Source organism: Tachyglossus aculeatus, chromosome 24, assembly GCF_015852505.1.
Source record: "Tachyglossus aculeatus isolate mTacAcu1 chromosome 24, mTacAcu1.pri, whole genome shotgun sequence".
Taxonomy (NCBI): Eukaryota; Metazoa; Chordata; class Mammalia; order Monotremata; family Tachyglossidae; genus Tachyglossus; species Tachyglossus aculeatus.
Genome location: NC_052089.1, coordinates 17,070,194 through 17,095,301, shown reverse-complemented (window position 1 = coordinate 17,095,301; position 25,108 = coordinate 17,070,194). Strand labels below are relative to the sequence as shown.

The 25,108-nt window shown below is 39.6% G+C and overlaps 1 protein-coding gene and 1 non-coding gene across 7 annotated transcripts in view; both read left to right on the top strand.

The window, feature by feature from the left end:
- Window positions 1–25,108, top strand: part of CADM2 (cell adhesion molecule 2) — an 861,189-nt gene that overhangs the window by 51,729 nt on the left and 784,352 nt on the right. The gene's annotated exons all lie outside the window — the stretch shown is intronic.
- LOC119945305 lies at window positions 19,042–19,178 on the top strand. Its single transcript, XR_005456178.1, has one exon. It is a non-coding gene; the product is annotated as a small nucleolar RNA SNORA7 (small nucleolar RNA).

The window sequence follows — 25,108 nt, the reverse complement described above, 5'->3', positions numbered from 1 at the left end:
CTAGATGAGATATTTCTAGGCCATCCATAACCTATGTCCATGCACAGCCATTATTGTTTCTTTTGAATCTTCAGAATTAGGTTATGAACCTTCATAGGACTAAAATCAGAGATTAGATGTTTCAAGTAAGATTTTTCCATTCAAAATGAAAGAGGAAAAAGTACACTAAACTTAGTACTTCCAATCCTTTCCTTTAGAGTACTCTGTTTATGATCTGAAGTCTAATCAGGATAACTCTCCTTCCTAACACTCTCCAGCAGTGTTTTTTCCCCTCTTGAAGGAAATAAATTGCCAGCCTGAAAGGCTCACCTTAGAGAAAATAATGGAGATTGGAGAGGAGCAGAGGAAAAGAACATCCCCAAGGGTTAAACACTGAAATACCTTAAAATTACTGATACAGCTTATATACACATGCACATACATACAGAATAATGAGTGAGTTCTTTACCAGCTATAAAACACCTGTGGGGTAGATTAGCAAAATTGTACCTCAGCTTTCACAGTTTCATAATAAAAATGGAAAAAGAGAAAATAATTTTAGTTTACCAGCTAAACAGAAATGAAAAAGACTGGCAAAACAGACTTAATTAGCATATGCTCTGCTGCGAATTTTCTTAAATTGTTCAATAATATCTCTACTCTGCACCATTGCACATACTTAACCCTTTCCAGACATGTGGTGCTCCCCTAAATGTAACCTGCTTCTTTCATTAATTAGCGAAAACACCCAGGGCTCTGTGGGTGTCATGTGGAAGGATGGAAACATGGAGGAAAAGCAGACAGGAAAGAGACACAGCTAAAGAGAGGAAGGTAGAGACTTTTCTTGCCCAGTCTCTCACTGCAGCTCTGTTGTAGTGTCAGGTTCCCTAATCCTCCTCAGACTCCTCTTGAGACAACCTTTATAGTGGCTGTAATTGAAAGGTGAAACAATATTCAAGTTCCTCTCCTGTGGCCAAAATGACTGAGACTGTGGCAGTCCTACGGAATAAGGGGCTGGGGTTCTAGCCCAATGGCTTGAAGGAAGGAACTGGTAAGTGACCAGCCTTAGGAATAATTTACTCTTTTTCCCAATTCTCTCTGAGGGATTTTTAGTGGGACATAGGAGGCCCATGTACAGCATACACCCCCATTTACCCAGCCCTCCAAGCTTAACACCGCCTGAAACAATCTCTGAGCCTATCAGAGTACATTGATGATGGTGACAGTAAATATTGCTTCACGTATGAATGCTATGGACATGGGAAATGAGAACCAAATGTTACTGGATTCAGACCAATACTTCCTGCCAACCTCATTTTCTCTTCAGTTGTGGCAACAGGATCAATCAATCGTATTAATTGAGAGCTTACTGTGTGCAGAGCACTGTACTAAGAGCTTGGGAAGTACAAATTGGCAACATATAGAGACAGTCCCTACCCAACAGTGGGCTCACAGTCTAAAAGGGGGAGACAGAGAACAAAACAAAACATGCTAACAAAATAAAATAAATAGAATAGATATGTACAAGTAAAATAAATAAATACATAAATAGAGTAATAAATATGTACAAACATACAGGTGCTGTGGGGAAGGGAAGGAGGTAAGATGGGGGGATGGAGAGGGGGACGAGGGGGAGAGGAAGGAAGGGGCTCAGTCTGGGATGCTTAGAGTAGCCATGTTGTAGTTGCTCTTCTTGATCGTAATCACCACATATGGTTATGGTTCAATCAAGCATTTCTACCTATTTCATTCTACCTCTCTTACTTCCCTCTAGTTCCTCGACATGGACCCTTATCCCATAATTTACCAAAACCCTTGGGACTGATAGTATATATCATCTCCCTGCACAACATTCTGATAAAGGCTTCTCACCTGCTGGGGGAAGTAGTTGCTTTTGCTTGTTATGAACGGTCCACCCTCAATCAGTGGATGCCACCTTTTCCTTGTGTTGAGGGATTTGGTGAACAGTAATTCTGGATTGTTCCTTTTCATAACGGTCATGATTTTGTAAATCTTCGTCTGTCCTGTCCTTAATATCTCCAGTGTTGAAATATTGTTTAAACTGTGGATTTCACAGGATGGGTGGATGGGTTTAGGGTATACGTGTGTGTGTGTGTGTGTGTGTGTGTGTGTGTGTGTACACACAAAAAGTTTGGCCATTCTCTTAGGTCAAGTGTGTAATGTCCTGATAAACTTACATACATATTCAGAGTGAGCTGGGATATTCTGTTTCTTTAATATGCCCATCCTTCATCTTTTCCCCAACTCCGCAAGAACCATATCAAAGAATATGATGATTTGGAGAAGTAGTGTGGCTCAGTGGAAAGAGCATGGGCTTTGGAGTCAGAGGTCATGGGTTCAATCCTGGCTCTGCCAATTGTCAAATTGTCAGCTGTGTGACTTTGGGCAAGTCACTTAACTTCTCTGTGCCTCAGTTCCCTCATCTTTAAAATGGTGATGAAGACTGTGAGCCCCCCCATGGGACAACCTGATCATCACCTCGTAACCACCCCAGCGTTTAGAACAGTGCTTGGCACATAGTAAGAGCTTAATAAATGCTATTATTATTATTATTATTATTATTATTATTATTATAAGTACATTGCCACAAACTAAGGTGTAGGTGGCAATCAGAAAAGAATGTGTCTGGATGCCATTAAAAATTTGTGACTTGAGAGCAGGAAGTAGTTAATTACTCTTATTATGCACTTTATTAAATATCCTATCCAGAGTAAGTGAAATCCGCTACTGATATGATACACCCCTTCGGTCTCAAAATTATGAATGAAAGTGCATATTTTTTATCTAGAATATGGATTATTCACTTAAATCTCTTAAAGAAAAAGATAAACGTTTGCCTCCCTATCCCTCATCACCTCAACTTCTCTCTTTATGGTGCTGAGGCCTTCATGTAAACACATATGACTTTATAGCATTGCTGGTTGAATTCCCTGCCAAGTGCACGAGGTCAGGAAAAAAAAATCAGTCAGTATTTTTTGAATGCTTACTGTGTGCAGGGTAGATAGACATAATCCCTGTCCTCAAAATATTTTAGAATCTTTAGCTGCTATGTAGTAATAATAATAATAATAATGATAATGGGATTTATTAAGCGCTTACTATGTGCAAAGCACTGTTCTAAGCACTGGGGTGGATACAAGGTGATCAGGTTGTCCCATGTGGGGCTCACAGTCTTAGGCCCCATTTTACAGATGAAGTAACTGAAGCACAGAAAAATTAAGTGACTTGCCCAAAGTCACACAGCTGACAATTGGCGGAGCCGGGATTAGAACCCATAACCACTGACTCCAAAGCCCGGGCTCTTTCCACTGAGCCACGCCACTTCTCTATGTGTTTCCAATACATTTGTTTGAATGAAATGCAAATGGAGGCAAGGTAAGGAGGAGAAGCCCAAGGAGGATTAATTTGAATAAAAGCCAAAACAAAGCAAAACAAAAAAAGCCCAAAACCCTGATAGAACTCTCCTCAATGCAGATAAAGCCCAAGTAGATCTTGCCCTTAATCATGGTGGCATGCAAAGGTTTTGGGAACATGTTAATGTTGGCCTTTCTGTGGGGTGTTTGTCCAGATGGAAATTGATTCAGCCAGCCCAGCCCTACAAAATTTTTCATGCACACCTTTTAAATCTGCATTTTAAGGAAGGGATATCCAGTCAAAAGTCTGACTGCTGGACAATCAGCTCTGATCCAGGCTGTATCAGTAGCAGTAGTATGTCTGTCTTTACCACCCTGCCTGGCTACATGGAATCAAATGATGCAGAGAGAGAAAGAATGTTTTGGACCAAATAATCCTGTAATCTTCACAACTGCTCTTCTTGTGTGAACATGATCTGTGCATTGGTTTAAGGTAGTCTCAGCTTGTCACCTCTTTGAAAATTAAAAAAGTCCACTCATATGTATATTTAGATCATATCTTTTCTATGCAGAAATTTTCATGAATGGTCAGCCAAAAACCTTTTTTATTTTTTGCCTGTAAATTTGCCCTGTCATTTTTTTTTGATTCATTCACCCAGAAGCTATCACAATGGGAATATTTTTAAAACTGATACAATCAACACTTATTATTTTCTCCATGCCTTTTGGACATTGTCTTTCTTGTTTAGTTTACTGTTTTATTTTCATTAGTGTCATGAAAAACACTGATTGTTTTCAGGAGCCTATTAACCTCAACTCGTGAATTTGTGGACCAGAAAGCCTTATTTTTTTCAACGAGCAGTCAACTAATTTATCTTCTCTCTTACTTTCTCTGAACAATTTTGCCTCCTTTGTCTTTAGAAAATTATAATCAATAATCAATAACAAATGGAAGGCTTCAAGTCATACTATAAGAAACTTTTGTTTTCTCAAGTTTTTCTGTCAGCTAATGAATACAAAGTTAGTGTGCTCCATATTCCCTAGTTTTGATGCACAGCTTTTATCAGCCCTGAATAATTTCTAAATATCTAGCTAAATTTTTCAAGAAGTCAGTATTATATTCTGATTAAGAAGGGGATCAAAATAGATTATAAAAGCGTTGAAATGCCAATTGGTATGCAGAAACCAGTGCTTTTTGTCCCGTCAGTACATACAGCCTTCGTAGCTAGTGTGGATTTGATTTATTTTGCAGCTTGTGCATTTTTCTGTTTCCCCATGCTCAGCAACAGTGTCGCTCAGGGAGGCCCACTACAGTTTTGGGTCCAACCATGTGAGCAAGCTCTAACTCTTCCTTTCTTTCCTGAAGCTGTAGAGCCCCACTGCTCCAAAATAGCGTGCGGCCTACAGCTCGAAGCAACGAGGCTCAGTTATTCCGCTGTAGCAGTTGTAGCATCAGACATTTCAGAATACTGCACGAATGGAAATTTCAACCCGACCTAGCTCTGCTGAATTATGAGGGTGTCCTGACCTGATTTTACTACTGCCAAACATGTGGCAGAGCTCCCTCTGATTAGTTCTCATACTGCCTTTGGCCAGAAGTGGAGTTCACTAGTAAACTGTGGAAGGAGTTTTCTCTTACCGCGGGATTTCCTTGAAGGATGTTTGGTTCCTCTCATTCCATAAATATTCAAATAGTCGGTGCTTAAGTTCATGTATGTCATCATGTGTATTTGGCTAGTGTGAGAAGTTTGGCATGCTACACTTGAAACCTCTTGAGAAAGCATTAGAAGAATTCAAATTTGCTTAATAGGATTTGAACCCAACAGGAGTGAAACAGTTTTATTCTTTAAAAATGCAGATGTAAAATTGCTTTTCTGAATAGAGATCACTTGACTTAGTAAAATAACATAAATTAGACAGCTATGACTTCCATTTACTTTACTAAACCACGCCTTTGGTGTCAACTTTATCCTTCTATGCAAATAAAATTATATCTGAGAGAAGCAAAATCATCTTCCTTCCTTCCTTCCTTCCTTCCTTCCTTCCTTCCTTCCTTCCTCCCTCCCTCTCTCCCTCCCTGTGCACTCTAGCTAACTGGCTATAACATATGGATAGCCCTGATATACTGAAAACTTTCTGAGGTATAGATGACTGCTACATAAGATTGTTTTTACTTAAAGGATAATGAAATAATCATTTTTACATGCATCAGGAAATGAGGAAAAGAAGTTTTTCCACACCCAAATGCACATACAATATCTTCAAGCTAAATCTCTAGGTGGACATTGGAGCAGCCTCAGATCTCTATATTTTCACTTTTCTGAAATAGTAATGCAGAAAACAGCTTGATGCATTTAGATACTTCCCTTACCATGAACATTTAATTAGAATTTAAGTAGATCTAACTTCAAACTACGAAGAACCTTTGACCCATCATACTATCCAGTGCCTCTAACACTGCTCCAGAGAGGAGACCATCATGGGTTAGAGTGAGTTTGGTGGTACAGGAGGGAAAGAAAAGTGCCCCTGCATCATGTGAAACAACTTTAAACATAAGATTGATTCTAACAAATATTTTTTAAAAGGGTCCTTCAGGATTTTAGTCCAGGGTAAATTGCTTCATGTCTTTTGATGCCTCGTGCTTTATAAAGCAGCTTTAAAATGATCTGTCTTGGTCCAATCATTCCTACTTCTCCCTCCCACTCAGCAGGAATGATGCAAGGACAAAATAAGATAATTGGAATGAGTGTTATAGGAGAACAGAAGTGCTGTAGAATTCAAGAAAGACAAACGAGAAGAAAGATTGACCAGATCTAACCTCTTTCAATTTCTCCATAAAGCCTTTCAGGGGGAAATACAACCCAAGAGTTCAAAGTAATAATAGGATGATGAGAGTCTGGTTTCTGCTATGTAGCGCAACTTGCCAGAGATGATGGTAGTGAGATGATTTGGTCAACCTTTGCTTCTCTTGAGTGCTAGAGTCCAACCTCAGAAGTACTTCAGATGCAGGTACTGAGTAGAAGTGGCTTTTGAATAAGGTATTCCTGGGCTTCAGAGCAGAGGTTGTACTAAGGAGGAAAATATTTTCCTGAGCTACATGAAATATGTAAAAAAAAGTGTAAAGGGGGGTTCTCAAGTGCCTGGTATGGGCTAGTGTGGTCTGGCTTGAAGAGCCCATACCGTGATGGTGTGGCAGTAGGAGACAGGAATACAGTTTGGGGAAGGGAAAGTTGAAACTATATCCAGCTTGTGAGTGATCCCAAGCCAAATATGAGATGTGTCTTTTAGCCTGCTGTAAAACCATCTTTAGGGATTGGATCCTGGGTAGTGAACAGCATAATCCCCACCCCAGCTGATGTTGCTGGGGAATTTTAGGGCTGTGAAAAAGGTGGTTCTACCTGAAGCAGTGTGGCCTCGTGGAGAGAGCACAGGCCTGGGAGTAAGAGAGGACCTGGGATCTTATCCCTACTCCACCACTTAACTGCAGTGTGACTTGGGCAAGTCACTTGACATCTCTGTGCCTCAGTTACCTCATTTGTAAAATGGGGATTTAAACGATGAGCCCCACATGGGACATGGACTGTGTCCAACCCGATTACCCTGTATCTGTATCTACCCCAAATGCTTTGTACAGTGCCTGGCGCATAATAGTCACCAAGGGACCGTACAGTCATTGATTCAATCAAGACTCAAGCTAGGGTCTGGTTGGATCAGGCTGGCTTCAGAATTCTTTCTTGGGCATTCCTGATACGAAAGCCCCTGGAAGTACAGGCTTTTGAGAAGCAAAGCCTCCTTAACTTTTGTTTGCCAAGTTCATTCATTCATTCAGTCGTATTTATTGAGTGCTTACTGTGTGCAGAGCACTGTACTAAGTGTTTGGGAAGTACAAGTTGGCAGCATATAGAGATAGTCCCTACCCAACAATGGGCTCACAATCTAGAAGGGGGAGACAGACAACAAAACAATGCATGTGGACAGGTGTCAAGTTGATAGAACAAATAGAATTAAAGCTAGATGCACATCATTAACAAAATAAATAGAATATTAAATATGTACAAGTAAAATAAATAGAGTAAGAAATCTGTAAAAACATATATACAGGTGCTATGGGGAGGGGAAGGACGTGGGGGGGGATGGGGAGGAGGAGAGGAAAAGGGGGCTCAGTCTGGGAAGGCCTGTTGGAGGAGGTGAGCTCGCAGGAGGGAGGAAGAGAGCTAGCTTGGCGGATGTGTGGAGGGAGGGCATTCCAGGCCATGGGGAGGAGGATGTGGACCGGGGGTCGACGGCGGGACAGTTATCTTGATAGATCGCAAGCAGCTACTTGCTTTCTCGTGGGACATAAAATTTACTGGCAGGCAGAAACTCCCATCCCCAGCCTTCACTGGCCCAGACAGGCTGAGATTTTTCCAAGGATCTAGATGGGCCATCTTGGCTCTCATCACAGATTTCCTAAAGAAGGTCGGAAGCTGAAGCTAACTGGGGGGACAAATCAGGTCATAAGATTTAACCACAGGCTTGTCTCCATGGGGCAGGAGTTGGTGCAGGGTCTGAGGATATCAGCTCATCAATTGCCTTTTTGTCCCATTCCAGTGGAAGTGATGCTTACCAGATTTCCCATATTTGATATCTCACTACTTTTATTAGAAGAGCGTGTGTTAATATTTCCAAATCATCTTCCCTTTCCTGCGAAAATGTCCCAGTATTATAAAAACAAAAGTAGAAATTTATTTGTAATGTCCTTTTTGGCAAAGTATGACCTTAAAGAGTGTGATATAACCAAATTAACTATAATGCAATAAATTTGGAAGGGGAGGGACTTTTAACACTTTGCAGTAATAATAATAGTAATAGTAATGGTATTTAAGTGCTTACTATGTGCAAAGCACTGTTCTAAGCACTGGGGGGGTACAAGGTGATCAGGTTGTCCCACAGGGGGCTCACAGTCTTCATCCCCATTTACAGATGAGGGAACTGAGGCACAGAGAAGTGAAGTGACTTGCCCAAAGTCACACAGCTGACAATTGGCAGAGCCAGGATTTGAACCCACGACCTCTGATTCCAAAGCCCATGCTCTTTCCACTGAGCCACCCTGCTTCTCAATAATGATATCATTTCTTAAGCGCTTACTATGTGCAAAGCACTGTTCTAAGCGCTGGGGGATACAAGGTGATCAGGTTGTTCATTCATTCACTTGTATTGAGCGCTTACTGTGTGCAGGGCACTGTACTAAGCGCTTGGGAAGTACACGTTTGCAACATATAGAGACGGTACCTACCCAACAGCGGGCTCACAGTCTAGAAGGGGAAGACAGACAACAAAACAAAACATATAAACCAAATAAAATAAATAGAATAAATACGTACAAGTAAAATAAATAAATATGTACAAACATATACATTTATACAGGTGCTGTGGGGAGGGGAAGGAGGTAAGGTGGGGGGGATGGGGAGGGGGATTAGGGGAAAAGGAAGGAGGGGGCTCAGTCTGGGAAGGCCTCCTGGGGGAGGTGAGCTCTCAGTAGGGCTCTGAAGGGAGAAAGAGAGCTAGCTTGGTGGATGTGTGGAGGGAGAGCATTCCAGGCCAGGGGAAGAACTTGGGCTGGGGGTCTACGGTGGGACAGGCGAGAACGAGGCACAGTGAGGAGATTAGCGGCAGAGGAGTGGAGGGTGCGGGCTGGGCTGTAGAAGGAGAGAAGGGAGGTGAGGTAGGAGGGGGCGAGGTGATGGACAGCCTTGAAGCCGAGGGTGAGGAGTTTTTGCCTGATGTGTAGGTTGATTGGTAGCCACTGGAGATTTTTGAGGAGGTTGTCCCACCTGGGGTTCACAGTCTTAATCCCCATTTTCAGATGAGGTCACTGAGGCTCAGAGAAATTGTGACTTGCCCAAGGTCACACAGCAGACGTGGCTGATCTGGGATTCGAACCCGTGACTTCTGACTCCAAAGCTTGTGCTGTTTCCACTGAGCCACACTGCAGTAAAGAATGTATTAAATAATTTTCATTTATTCTAGCCTTGAATCCTGAGAATATCCTGTTTGACACTGGTGTTTTATTAATGCGACTTGATAGAAGATGGCGAGTGAGCAAGAAATAGTCAAGCATGTTGTATTCTAACTGATTTGTTCAAGAGGATGATTCATTTAATTTCATAAAGACTCAGTGGGCCATAACAGTGACTGACCAGTTCAGCAGAGGGAATGTTGGGGAGAAGAGGTCTGTGGGAAGGATTTGTGTGACAAGCAAAGATATTCCATTTTTTCGGAGCTTAAGTTCTGCTTGAATGGTTCTTATGTTGCCAGGGACAGATTTGCAAAGAACTACTGATGCCTCAAGGAAAACATCTAAAAGCATCCCATCTAAAGGCAGTGCCCTTGATCCTGTTTTAATACTGTATATGAAAGCTGCTTTTCTCTTGCCAAATAATCATGAATTTAAATGTAATCATAGTGGTGACCTACTCCTATAAAAAATGTACCCTTCATCTTTTCTCATAATTGTGATGGACACATTAATTCATTGACACTGAAGGAAACTATAGGCTGCATTATAAATAAGTGGAAAGTACTAGATAGATGAATAAAGTTATGCCATCTTTCTGTGAGCCTTTATAATGCAGGCAATGCTATATTAAAAGCTGAAAAATGTCTTGCAAGCTAGTGAGGGGTCTTTATTCCTGCAATATTCTGCTTTGCCCTACCACTGCTGAGTTGAAATCTGACAGGCCAGGATCACAGCCTGCATAATTGTAGGCAGCTGGCCAAAATTGTGCATTTAGAAGAGGTTGTGTGGGTTTGTAACAGATCATAGTGAGTGCGGCGTTATTCCACTATCCCTGCTACTTGGATATGAAATTGACGAGAAGATGGGTAGCCATGATCATAAACAAAAATGAAAGGTTTGTCAAGATGGCATCTAGCTCCCAGTGAGTCACTTGTAAAATGTCTTTTTTTAGGCAAATGAAATTCTAGGCCAGACATGATTTTAAGAGCAGTTTGGATTTAATTTCCTAACAGTAAAGTAAACCTGTACTGCAAACACTTGCCAAATAATAACTGAAGAAGTTCAGTTTCTAGAACACACACCTATGCATTCAGTTTATAACAGTAAGTCAATGATGTCTGAAAACTTTTATACAGAGGCCTAGGTGGTGCTGTTCTTTCATCTTTGTATGGTTGTGGAATTCTTTAGAGCTGTTCTTGCTCTTCAAACTGCTTTCTCAAAATACAGTAAAAGCTGTGTTTTAATAGGGTGGGTCTCTGGATTCAACTTGCATTTTATTTTAGTAATTCATGTTTCATATCTTTTCCTTTTTCATTAATTTCTGACTTAAAAATATAAGATGTGATGTTTGTAATGGTTATCAGAAGGAAATACGGTACAGCAAATAATCAGTGCTGTCTTTCAGTTAATGTAAGAACGTAACACATTTTAAATTATCATCATTTCTTATTTTTACATTGTTACACAGTGCCGTTCGGGAGTGGTTGATCGTTTTATTTTGATTAATTTGTCCCTTGGGATCCTTATTGTATTCTACTGTATTGGGATTCAAATTTCCACGAAATGAAAGAGTTCCTGGAAAGGTTACCAGATAGCTTTATAGAAGCATTTAACAATGACATAATACAACCAGGACTGAGGAAAAGAAATCTGATATATCCTACCATTATATTTTTAATTATTGACCACACAGAGCTTGGTTCCTATTTGATCCAACATGCCTGAACCTTGGCATAGAAACAGTTCTCCATTTTCTGAAAGTATGATCACTTCAACAATTCCTGAGTAGTGTTGAGTAAAACCTGCCATCACTTTAGCTTTTGTAATTGTATTAATTACACCGCTATGTAAATGATGATAAGAATTGTGGTATTTAAGCACTTCCTATCTGCCAGGCACTTTTCTAAGTGCTGGAGTACATGCAAACAAATCAGGTTGGACATATTCCCCTTCGTACCTGGGGCTCACAGTCTTAATCCCCATTTTACAGATGAGGGAACAGAGGCACAGAGAAGTTAAGTAACTTGCCTAAGGTCACAAAGCAGACAAGTGACAGAGCTGGAATTAGAACCCAGGTCCTTTTGACTCACAGGCCTCTGCTTTACCCACTAGGCCATGCTGCTTCTCTAATCTGTCCTTAAGGACTCTGTGTATGATGTAGGATAGCATTAATATTTGAATGTTTAAATTTTATTCATTCTGCTTTTATGTGACATGTTTTTTAGTCATCTTGAGTTTGATTTCTGTTTGGTGTAAAAATAGCATGAACAATCTAAAACTGTGATCCCTATAAAGAATATATTTTGATTATTTCTTGGAAAAAACAAGCAGAGGTGATGAGTCCAAAATAAATTAGTAGAGTTATTGATAATTGGGAATCTGTTAAAGCAGACATATTTTCTTGGCATACATTCTTGTTTTTGATCGCTTATTCCGTTTCAAAGTCATCCTCAGATTCTTTGTCACTTTTGCCGTCCAACCAGCATAATGTCAGAGGATTGACTTCTGTCAAGCACTCTAGATACCATGGTGGGATATGGAATAAGCAAATGGAGTAGGGACAGGCTGGGTAAAGCATGTGATTAGAGGAGATGTGGATTCTGCCAACTGTTTGGGAAAAAGAAGCAGGACGTATTAATAGTAAGAATGGGAATAAATGCAGAGACACAGCTTGGCAAGAAGTACTTAAGTATTCATTTGGAATGTATGATTCTGGCTAGAGACTAACCTGAAATTTGGGTTGGCAAAGTCAAAGAAGAAAGTAGAGGTTAGGAGGTAAATTGTAAACAGATGGAGAGAATAAGAAATGGGAATATATCAGGTAAGTAAAATTTCATTATCGGGCTGCCTGAAGAATTAGGAAGCAGATTCCTAGATGTCAGCAGGGATAGGGGCAAGGCATAACATGTCAGGATATATGGCAGAAAATTACCAGATGTAGGATGTGATATCTAGGAGACTTGATCGGCAAACCTAGGGACAGATAGATCAAGAGGTAGTGAGATTTCTGTAGTGAGTTACAACATGAATTTATCATCATTGTGTTTCACTACTGAGTTCCTACTGCTGTCAGAGCACTGTACCAAGTACATAAACACTGCACCCAAATAAGGTTCCTGCACTCAAGCATCTTAGAATGTAATGGGGTGGGGGAGAAGACAAGCAGAAGTCATCTGATCAGCGTACAATAGTTAGTGAACTGGAGAATAGATAAAATAATGAACACACATGGAAAAATATAAGTACATAAAGTGATCCATGAATCTCAAAATTGCCAAGGTGGTAGTATGATTGGGATGATGGGTGAGATGGCTTTTTGGAAGCTTTTGTATACAGGGTAAGATATGCTTTAGCAAATTGTGAAGTAGCATGACCTAATGGAAAGAGCGAGGGCCTGGGAGCCAGAGAACTTGGGTTCTACTCCTGGCTCTGCCATTTGCCTGCTGTGTTCCCTTGGGTAAATCACTTTACTTCTCTGTGTCTCACTTTGCCCAACTGTAAAATGGGGATTCAATAACTGTTCTCCCTCCTACTTAAACTGTGAGCCCAATATGGGACAGGGACTATGTCTGACTTGATTTATTTGTATCTATTATAATGCTTAGAATAGTGCTGGATGCATAATAAGCACTTAACACATACCATACAATAATCAAATGCGGAGGGTGTTTGAAATTGGGGAATATCCTACTGCCCTCTTCTATTAGAGGGAAGTGTTGTTTATTGATGAGCAGTTTATAAAGATGGTTTATGATATTGCCTATAAAATTGACAGCACAGTGGATGGATAAGTTGGAGACAAGTGTAGCAAAGCAGTTAGGCCCTTGAAGCCCTTTTTTTGCTCAGTTTAAACATTTATTATATACATTTTGCAGTCTAGTGGAACGTTCTGACTTGCTCAAGTACAAAATGTTCTTCAATTTAGACCCCTATTTCTGGTTAGTGTTTAATTGTCAGTTTTATTTTTGCCAATTTTCCCAACCCATCCATCGTTTCCCTTTTGTACAAGTGGTTGACAAATTTGAATATACATTGTTTTACATTGAGTAAAAAGACACAAACCCCTTGTACTAGAGAGCCATTTAAGTGGGACTGATTCAAGAAAAACAAACTCCATCATAGAAAAGTGAGCCTCAGAGTTTCATTTTTCTTCTTCATTCTCTTTTATTTTGTTCTTCCAAAGGGGAAGTAATTGGTAGGAGATAGTGAAAGGCAGAAACTGCTGTAAAACCTTTTATTAAGGTGGAATTTATAAATGGGAAAGGTGCTGACTTTGTGGTCTGGGAAATATTATTTTTTCAGGGAGTTTGCTAGTGATAAGGATTGGAAGATAAAAATGAAGGGGAAGCTGTATAAGCCGAAGATTGAAGGGAATCAGTGGATGTAGGCAAGTGTAAATGCTCTGAAAGTGAGGAAAATAAACCCATAATGAATATCACGTAAATCAGATAATTATGAAAATACATTTCAAGAAAATGGTACTGTGATATGTAGGCTTTCCAGAAGTGTGATTTTTGTACGGGATTGAAGCACTTTTCAATGTTTTTATCTTTAAAACAAATTAGAGGCTTATATTTACTTGTATTCAGCTCTCTCAAAGGAAAAGGACACCATTTAATTGTACCTAGCTATTTTGGGGAGATATTTGCTGTTTTCTTACACGAACACAAATGACATAGAGTACCAAGGGTTCCATTCCAATGAACTGGTGCAAGTCAAACTAACATTATTTCTAGGCAGTCTAGATGGTCAGTCAGCAGCCTAATGAAATGACAGACCCAGATGCCTTTCTAAGTTGCCAATACATTTGCTTCCTGTGTCTGCCAAAAAGTCAGATGCAGCTGCTGAGAAAAAGAAAATATATTCCTTAGCAAAGTCAGTAGATTTTACTGTCCATAGCAATAAGAGATAGGAAATGAAACTTGGATTACACCATACTCAACAGAGTAATGATTTTCAGATTAACTCAATGTGAGCAGGAACACAAACATATGAAGGTTAGGGTGATGGCCCTAAAATGAGCAGTGTATTTTCAGTTTTAAGAAAACCTAGGGGGAATCTTCTGTCTTGAGATGCCAAGTTCCTAATTTGTTTCCCTTTGTCAGTTTTGCAATCACTTATAGCCTACAACTGACTAAACCCGCTAGAAAGTATTTATGGGTGCTTTCATCATAATCCACAGCAGGGGAATTGGGAGTCAAGCAGAAAATCAGAAGTTGTTATTGGCACATAGTGTTATTGAAGATGTTGATGTTGTCAAATCCGTTTAAAAACAGAAACCTTGCTGTTGTCTTTTAAACAACCCAAAACCATGACTTGCACCATAAATTTGGCAATATGGGTTTTCCAGGAGAAGGAGGGGTTGAAGTTGGCTGTCAGAAGGTGAGAACGGGTGGTGTCTGAGACAAAGATGGAGAGGATAGACTTTTGAAAGCAGATGAGAGATTCTAAGAGATGGCCAACATGATGAGATAGTGTATGTGAGGCTGGGAGGGAGTTGAAGGTAAAGAGGAGACTTGGGGGAGCCCAAACCTCATGATTTTATCTTGTCAAGAAAATCATTGGCAGTGTCATTGAGGGGTGAGAGAGTGAGAAGAGAAGGGCACTTTGGGTCAAGAGGATGATAAAGGACTGGAAAAATTGGTTTGGGCATTGGGCATGTTAATTGTTGAGGGAAGAGGAAAAGTAGTGTTGCTAAGCAGAAGTTATAATAAGAATTAATTTAAAGTGGCTGAAGTCAGCCTAATGCTTATTTCAGATTTGTCAAATGTCATTTTTCTAAATTATCTTCCAGCCCACACCTTCCCACTCCACCTACTTTTTCATTTCAAGCAGAAACTCCTATCAGCGTTGAAGCACACAATCAACTCTCTTTTTCTTTCTCCCTTACCTGTCTTTCCTTTTCTCAAATCACATGCCAACTTGCACTTTACATTCCTCTGAGCTGTGCTTCATTTTCATCTCTCCTAGAGCTAACCATCTTGCCCAGATCATCCCTCCTGCCTTGAATTCTCACCCCGTTTACATTGATTACCTCCCCAGTTCCCCATCTCCTTCAGTATTCCCCATCTTCCAAGTTCTTCTAGAATAACATTTCCTTCTGGAGGTCTTTCCTGATCAATTTCTAATCTCCTCAGGTTACGTTCACCTAAATTGCTACTTAATCACTTAAAACTTCCCTTAATCACTTAACTACTCTCAATCTCTCATAGCATTTGTGTTATTTACACATCTCCTTTGCCTTTTTCCTCTTCCCTGTAATAAATTGTAGTGTCTGTCAACTCCACTAGATGGTAAGTGCCTTGAGGACAATGGTAATTTTGTTGTGTTAGCCCCAGCTATTAATAGAATATTCTGCCCACAGTATGTACTCAACATATGCTATCCATAATTTTAAAAAGCATTCATTGTATATACATGAGAAAAATAAGATTTTAAAGATTGTCAATAAATACTACATTAAATGTGAATGTGGACATTACAAAATTATTTTATGAATGGCAGCTATCGATATCATCAGTTTAAACAGTATGAGTATCTACCTACTATGTGTCTTTAGTAAAGGAACTTTCTTGGGATAGCTGGATAGACTGTGGGAGAAGAATTCTGCATCTTCCAGTTCCGATGGTTTGTATATGCTGTATCTATAAGAATGAATTATATGGAGAAAAGATGCTACAGACATATCATAGATGATTTAACAATTATATCAAAGCCCATAATTTCCTTTTCTGGCACTGGTTGGTTGAGAGTATAAAAACATTAATTTTGAATTAGGATGGTATCACCTTTAATGGCCTAGATTTAGTGGCATATACCACTGAATGTCTCTTGCTTTTTCCTGCTTTTAAGTGTGGAATGCTCTCCATCACAAGGACTAAAATGCTTCCCCTTTGCTATTGCTGTATAAATAGACTTTAGCAACCAAATATAAAATCAAATAACTAACACTGTAGCCAAAAATGGATTACTAGATCAGGGACTTCAGCCAAGGTCTATGAGGCGATTTTATTTTTGTTTCTATTCTGGTCAGGAGCACAATTATATTTTAGTACAAGACATCATTTAAGCCACAAGGGAAGCCCTGCACACGTTATCTTTGAACTATTGTTCCTGGGCCAAGTTCATAGAAAATCCACAACATCCCACAGGCTATTTCACAGGAGGGAAACACTTTATGAGTGATGACAAACAGCATTTTAAGCTTCACTATTATTTTAATAATCCAATCAAGGATTTAATGACCATCATGGTGCTTTGTGCTGCTATATCTTTTTGCCACCTGGGAGAATGCGATTTGATGCCCATACTCTCTCTTTAGTCTTTTGGAATCTGGGAGTGCTTTGGATGACATATGTTTGATTCTTGCCTAAGAACTATTTTCAAAGTGCTCCCAAAAATCTAGTAGAAGGTGACAAAAAGGAAAAAAAAATGTTTAGGGATTTTGTTCCCGGTGATAGTTTCCCAGGGTTCCTTCAGGTTGTGTTTGTGAATAGAGCTCTTCCACCAAATAGCCAAAGAATCGATCAGTGATATTTATTGAGTGATTACTATGGGCAGAGCAGTGTACAAGAAGGTTGGGAGAGCGCAGACTTAGTGGATAGAGCGCAGACCCGGGAGATAGAAGGACCTGGGTTCTAATCCCCACTCTGCCACATGTCTTCTGTGTGACCTTGGGCAAGTCACTTCACTTTTCTGGGCTTCAGTTACCTCAACTGTAAAATAGGGATTAAGAGTGTGAGCCCTGTGGAGGACAGGGACTGTGTCTAACCTGACTAACTTGTATGTACCTCAGTGCTTAAAACAGTGCTTGGTACATAGTAAGCACTTAACAAGTACTATGTTTCAAGAAGCAGCAAGGCATAGTGAGAAGCAGCATGATGTTGTGGATAGAGTATGAGCCTGCGAGTCAGAAGGTCATGGGTTCTAATCCTGGCTCTGCAGCTTGTCTGCTTCTGACCTCGGGCATGTCACTTCACTTCTCCGGGCCTCAGTTACCTCATCTGTCAAATGAGGAGTGAGGCAATAGCCCCATGCAGGACAGAGAGAGACTTTGTCCAATCCAGTTTGCTTGTATCCACCCCAGTGTTTAGTACAGTGCCTGGCACATACCAAGTGCTTAACATAAACACAACTGTTATTATTATTTTTATTATTATTATTATTATTGGATAATTGGAAGATCCCTGCCCTCAAGGACCCTGCAATCTAGTGATACTGGAAGAGGGATCATTTTCATGTCATTTCAGCACCTTTGCCTCATATAATTCTGTGAAGCTGAATTTATCCCTTCCTATAAAAAAGGGAGGATATGTTAAATGTGAGGACAACAAAATGATTTCAGGAAAGGTGAGTAAAAAGTATGTATTTAGGCAAGAAGGTTTGACAAACAAAAATACTGTGATTGAGTTGGTGTAAAGTTGTGTTGGAATGTAACTATCACTCGTCATTGATGTGCATCTTTAGTTTTAAAAGTTCAGTGTTTGCTTGCGTTAGGATGTGGTTGGAAGGTCAATCAGTTGTATTTATTGAACACTTAATGTATGCAGAAAACTGTACTAAGCACATGGGAGAGTACGACACAACGATATAACATTCCCTGGCCACAGCGAGCTGCAAGATACTGGTCTAGAGAAAAGATTGCAGAGACACATATGATTGGAGACAGTGATGCTAAGTGGCATATGAATAAAAGCATAGATATATTCAGTATTGCAACATGAGGGGCAAGTATCAGGATTCAGAATTGTTCGATGTTAAAAAATGGATCCTTTAAAAAGAAAAAGGGGTATAGAAAAGTCACTCTTCCACATACATTTCTTGGGAAATACTGAGAGAGGATTGAATGAAGGAGCCAAAGAGTAGGTGGGAAATGAGGGTATAATAGTTTATCATGATTATGCTGTTATTGGAAGGCTAGTGCAATAGATATGTCAAATTCTTGTTTTGAACAAAGGATTGGAGAGCGGCATCTTTTTATAATAATAATGATGGTTATTGTTAAGTGCCCGCTATGTGTCAAGCATTATTCTAAGCGCTGGGGCGGATACAACGTAATCAGGTTGGATGCAGTCCCTGGGCCATATGGGGCTCACAGTCTCAATCCCCCTTTTACAGATGAGGTAACTGAGGCCCAGAGAAGTGAAGTGACTTGCCCAAGGTCACACAGCAAATGAGTGGCAGAGTTGGGATTAGAATCCATGACCTTCTGACTCAGAGACCTGTGCTATACCCACTTTGCCATGCTGCTTCTCCAACTGTGTGAATTTTTATCATACTGAAAGTACTAAGCGTAAAATATATCTCATCAAAATCAATATTTTTTTTTTCTTTTTGGAGAGGTGAAGTTCTGTAACCCGAACCAGTGAATCTGCAAGTTTCGACCCAGCATATTATGCTAAATGTTTTTTAAAGTTAGCGTATTTCTGTATGTTTGTAAAATAGTAAAGAAACTTGATTATTTCGAAGAGAACGGAAGGAAGATCTTAATTCTAGCTCTTTGTGGTCAGGAAACCTGTCTACCAACTCTGTTTTACTGTACTCTCCCAAGGCCTTAGTACAGTGCCCTGCATAAAGTAAGTATTCAGTAAATGCCACTGATGGATTATGGAGCTATCCAGAAAGTTTGTCCTCTTGGCAGGGTCAAGTACTCGTTAAAGGCAAATTGTAAACAAAAGTAGTTTAATGTATCCCCTCTCGGGGTCGCGCCTGGAGAATTTCTAGTACTCTACCAGTCTCAACTACAGGAGGGAGACTCAAGCAGAGGCATACCCCTTCCATTCCAGCTTGGGCAGTGGCTAGCGAGTGGAAGACAATCTGCTAAAAGTCAAAACTCACCCGTGCTGGGCAGCAGCAGCAGCATGGGAGAGAGTCGAAGATGGAGACTCATGTTTACTGCATGGAAGGCGACATTGGTAAACCAATTCTGTATTTTTACCAAGAAAACACTTTGGAGACACTACCAGAACAATTGCAGATGGAGATGGGATGTTCTAGGAGAGACGTGTCCATGGTGTCGCTTTGGGTCAGAGATGACTCAATGGCATAAGACAAGACAAGGTTAATGTGTAGGTAGTGTCTTGATTTTTGAGATGCTTAGGCAAGGTGCCTAAAGTTTTGACCTATTTCTAGAATTGGGACAAAGATAACATTCTTGCCTAAGGTTTTTATTTAAAACCAAGATAAAATCAAGATATTAATACATTTCATGACCCTATATTTTTGTTTTGATTGAATTAATAAAATCTGGAAAATTTGGAGTTAGGATGAAAACTGAAAATTGCAATAGAACATGGCCCCGTGGCTTGTACTAAGTCTCAAACAATTGAAAGTCTGATCCTCCTCTATTTCTTCATCTCTCCTTTGATCCCACTCTACATTCTCACTTTCTTATTCCTCCCCATCAATCAATAAAATTCACTGAATGCCTGCTGATCGCAAAGCATTTCGATAAGCATAGCATGGTCACTGTACCAGTGATCTAGTAGCATGACCACATGGGAATTTTTTTTAATAATAATAATGATGGCATTTATTAAGCGCTTACTATGTGTACAGCACTGTTCTAAGCACTGGGGAGGTTACAAGGTGATCAGGTTGTCTCACGGGGAGCTCACAGTCTTAATCCCTGTTTTACAGATGAGGTAACTGAGGCCCAGAGAAGTGAAGTGACTTGCCCAAAGTCACACAGCTGACAGTTGGCGGAGGGGGTTTGAACCCATGTCCTCTGACTCCAAAGCCCGGGCTCTTTCCGCTTAGCCACGCTGTTTCTCTAACATCTAGATATTCTACAACAAAAACAATCAAAAATAAAAATTTCCCAGAGGACCTAGATATATCAGGCCACTTGGAAAATGTTGGTCTGAGATGGCTTATAGACTAGTTCATAGGTACAGAGGATTTCAAGACGACATCACAATAAACCCACCTAGTTGTCTGCGTGTTGAGGAAACCTTCACCATCCTTTCCTCATCCGTTTCCTAGGGAAGAAATTACCTCTCTACAGGGCTGCTTTGCTTGTGCACCCCACCCCCAGATGACTCCCCTCATGGGGTTATGGCTAAACTAGGGCTTCTTACTATGTACAGCAGTCATACACCCTCTTCTGTCCCATCGACTTCCTTACCTGGCTGGTGGCTGCGGAAGCTACCCATAACAATGGAAAAATTCTCCCTTAGCCAGGCGGTTTACTTGTCTTTGACCTGGAGTGAAGTTACAGACAACTTTCCCCTTCTTTGTGAGAGAGAACTATTTCTGAGGAAAATAATTCAATAAAAAGCAAAGCAGTTATTCAGGAGAAGATAACCTTCAAGCTGAGGGAAGAAGGGTTTACTTGTCTTTGACCTGGAGTGAAGTTACAGACAACTTTCACCTTCTTCGTGAGAGATAACTTTTTCTGAGGAAAATAATTCAATAAAGAGCAAAGCATTTATTTTGGAACAGTGTGGTAGAGGCCACTTTTTTTATCTAATGGTATTTAACTCCAGGCACTGTACTAATCAGGTCGGACATGGTACTTGTCCCACATGGGTCTTGCAATCTGTGTACTTGGGAGAAGTTTTAAATTCTTATATGACGGATGAGGAAACTGAGGCACAGAAAATTGAAGTGACATGCCCAGGGTCGAACAGTGGCAGAGCCTGGATTAGAACCCAGGTTCTCCACTGAGTCACACTGCTTGTTTTCTTCACAGGAGATTACTGTGTTGAAAGCAAACAACAAATTGGTGACCAATCATTTTTAGTTAAGCAAAGGATATCTTTTATATCAAGATATTTATTCCTTTGTCTTAAATTTTATTTTTTAATCATAGTGGCCTTTTTTGTCTTGGTCTTAGGAGTTATAGGTTTCCTATCCTTCCTATTCAGGTCCACCATTAAGTGCTGTGGATTGTCCCAAGGTCTTCAGCTTCATTTCCAGTAATTATGTACAAAATGTGTCTCCACTTCATATTGGATATACTGGAGGCTGGATGATTTCTGGAATCAAATGTTTGCTAGTTTAAGTTTTCAAAGCTAGTAAGTCTTTGAGAAGCTGAACATTTTTACTGCTCTGGTGAAAATAACAAATAGCTGTTTTTACCTGTGATTTTTTTTTCCTCCAAATCACTAAGTTGGAAACCTCCTAACAAGATGCTCATTAGGATTGTTTTTGTTGTTGCTTCTCTGATATTCAGTGAGTTACTTTGTGTGTAATATTGCATCTTGCACTGCTAGTGGTCTGGTATCTACATTTATCTGGTCTCACTTTATTGTTGCTACAGGCAACCACGGTAGTATTGTCTGTGATTATTAATGTGTGTTTATTAAAAGTTACTGTTTGGTTAGAACTTCCCAAGCAGTCAGCAACTCAAATTTGTTCCCGCATAGCCCAGCTGTCTCCCCTGACTCCTTAGACCATGCAGTATCTTGCCATTTGCTAATGCGCCACAACTGTTCTGTGAAGCATCTGCTTTTTCTAGCTGTTGGAACTGCTAAGGATAAAGAAGTATTAGCAAAAATTATCTATCTTGTAAAGAAGAATATTCATGTGTTGTACTGGCAATTCACTGCACAGGTTTTATCTGTAAACAGTCTTCATACATATCATCGGGAAATAACCAGGGAAACACTGTGGCTTGGTAGAAAGAGCATATCTGGGAGTTAGAGGATATGGGCATTTGTGGCTCAGTGGAAAGAGCACGAGCTTTGGAGTCAGAGGTCATGGGTTCAAATCCCGGCTCCGCCACTTGTCAGCTGTGTGACTTAGGGCAAGTCACTTAATTTCTCTGTGCCTCAGTTCCCTCATCTGTAAAATGGGGATTAAGACTGTGAGCCCACCGTGGGACAACCTGATCACCTTGTAACCTCCCCAGTGCTTAAAACAGTGCTTTGCACATAGTAAGTGCTTAATAAATGCCATTATTATAATGCCAATTCCACCACTTGCCTGCTGTGTAAACTTAGGCAATTCACTTAAGTGCTGTATGCCTGTTTCCTTATCTATAAAATGGAGATAAAATACCTATTGCCCCTCCCTCTTAAACTGTGAATGAGCTCCAGGTGGGACGGAGACCATGTTCAATCTACTTATGTGGTATCTACTCCCACTCTTAGTACATTTCTTGGCATATAGTAAGTGTGTAAGTATTTTCATTACTACTATTATTATTATCATTATTATTTTCACCATATCTTCCAATCCAAACATGAAGTGTATGTAGTCCAAGATAAACCCCAAATATTTCTTTTATTTTTTGATGGAAAATGTTATTTTTAAATTTGATGAAATTAGTATTTACCAATTTGAGCAAATGTGGTTTGTCTAACTTGTGCCTAGTGTGTATGTGCATTCTGTTATTGTAATGGTAATAATGATTGTACCTTGAAATAGTTAGACCAGTTTTAACCTAAATCAGATAGCAGGAAAACCATATATTGTAAGTCTTGCAAGCAGTAAACATTTTCTTGTTTTGTATCTTACAATATTTTAACAAACCCCTCTACTCATGACAGTCATGGAAATCATATAGATGAAGCAATAATCATTCAAACAGCCTTGCAGAAATAGTAATTTGCCTCAGGCACAGTTTCTAAGTTGATAGTTATGAGGAAGCCATTGTCCTTATAACTATTATCATGTTAACTGATATTTTCATTGCTAGAATCCCTAGAGTCTTGTGTCTGCATTGGAGCTTCAGGTTTGTGACACTTGGACTGGAAACAATATTGATTTTCAAATTCGCTATAAATCCTGGCCTATAAAATAAGCACCAACATAATGTTTTGAGGGCTTTGCATATATCAGGTTAACCTCCCTTTCCCCTCTTAAATGTGAGCATTTGTCTGATACTTTTTTTTCCAGTTTGTCCAGGGTGGAAGAAGTGAGTACATTGGTATTAAACCTCATGTAGAATATAGTCCTTAATTTTTATTTGCTTCAAAAATTGTCACTAGCCCATATATTTCACTTAAAATAAGTGCATTATTTGTTGTCCTTGTCCATAGGTAACTTAATCTGTAATTTTCTCATTGAACTTATGACACCTATAATTTACTAGTTTGGGGTCCTGTTTCCACTCATGTTTTATTATCAACTGGTTTTCAGTATGTGAAGTTCTTAAATGTAGCATTTAGCATTTATCTTTTTCATACCATTTGCTAGACAAGAGTTTAAGATTATACAGCCATATAAGGGATGTGCTTTTTGTGCATTTCATGTCTGAGAAAATGATTGAAATGATATTTATGACATCATTTGTGTTTTATTTTTAAAAAAAAAACTAGTAGTTGGCAGAAAAAATTCAAATGGGCATATATAAACCTTGAAGGTTTTTCCTTGTCAAGCTGAGTGGTGGGGAAAAGGGTTAGCTCTTTAGATATAGTGAGCTAGAATTGTGGATCAGTAAATTGAATAATGATAGCTGTGGAAATATTGGCATACATTTCTTCTTTTCAAAGTGCATCCATGTTTCACAAAAACATGAAGTATGAATTAGGGGCACTGCCTTTGTTCCTGTCATTTTGTTTTAGGGAAGTCCCCCATTCTTGTCTTACATCCTTATCTTTTCTGGGGTTATAGGCCAAATTAGATCCGCTATGTGCTCACATTCAGCTAGGAATGACACTGATCCAGTTTTGAGAGTTTAGGCTCTGCGATCTGGACTAGAAGGTGATAGAATTGAGAGAGGTGTGTAGGTCAGTGAGAAACCGGACAATAAGAAACCAAAGCAGATGATGATGTTTCAAGACATCCTTGAGACCAGTGGAAATGAATCCATTCTCCTGAGTCTGTCCACACCCGCTGAAGATTTAAAACCATACTGGTATCTCGTGAGTGATATGATGGCCAGTTCATAACCTGATATAGATATCTGGCTGACCGTTCATGTCTATTTCTTACAGCTCTTTGTTGCCTGAATAGTTTAACATTCCTGTGCTGCTCTGAGCTTCTCGATAACTAGTTACTGCACTGGAGTGTGCATTATATTGCAAAAATAAGAAACTTGGAGAAAAGTTATGTGTCATTTTGGCCGTCTGCCAATTTCCAGCATGTCAGTCTCCTTTTCTCTTTGGGCTTTTGTAATTTCTGTTTCTTTCTTTTATGGAACACTTCACACATTTGCATGCTACCCTTGTTTGGTGCTCGTTCTCTGCTTTGCTTTAGCCTGCCAATTTTAGGGCCTGCATTGCTGGAGCAAAGACGGGAGTCTCTCACATTTTACAAGCACTTCATCCCGTGTGCCTGAACTTCATCAAGTCATTTAAGATCTCTATGAAGTGGAGTATGAACTGTGTTTTAATTGTCTCAATGACTGTGCCAGTGTAAGCCACCCTCCATTGGAATGGGAAATTAACTTTGGAACTGCAGAAAGCTTCACTGCTGTTCATGATTGATTTTAAACTGTGCAGATAAGATTACTAGTGGCTTTGTCAGATGACTTAGATTTTTGACCTTGATTTTTAGATGAATATAAATGATCATTAAAGAAACATAAAAGGCCCAAGAAAGTAATGCTATAAAATAGTTTTTTTTTTTAATCCCTAAACATTTATTTGTATATATTTAACTAATAGGCTCCAGTTTTTCCATTCTGGATGTTCAAGTTCCAAAATTGCCAAACAACAGGCCACTGATTGGCTTTGCCATTATATGAATCATCAGAGAGACACGTACGATAACAGTATGAATACATAAAAATAGGGGTTCCAGGACATTCAGTAGGAATCAAGGATGAGGGAGAAAAGGCAGTAGTTGTGTGAAACTTAAAGAAAATATA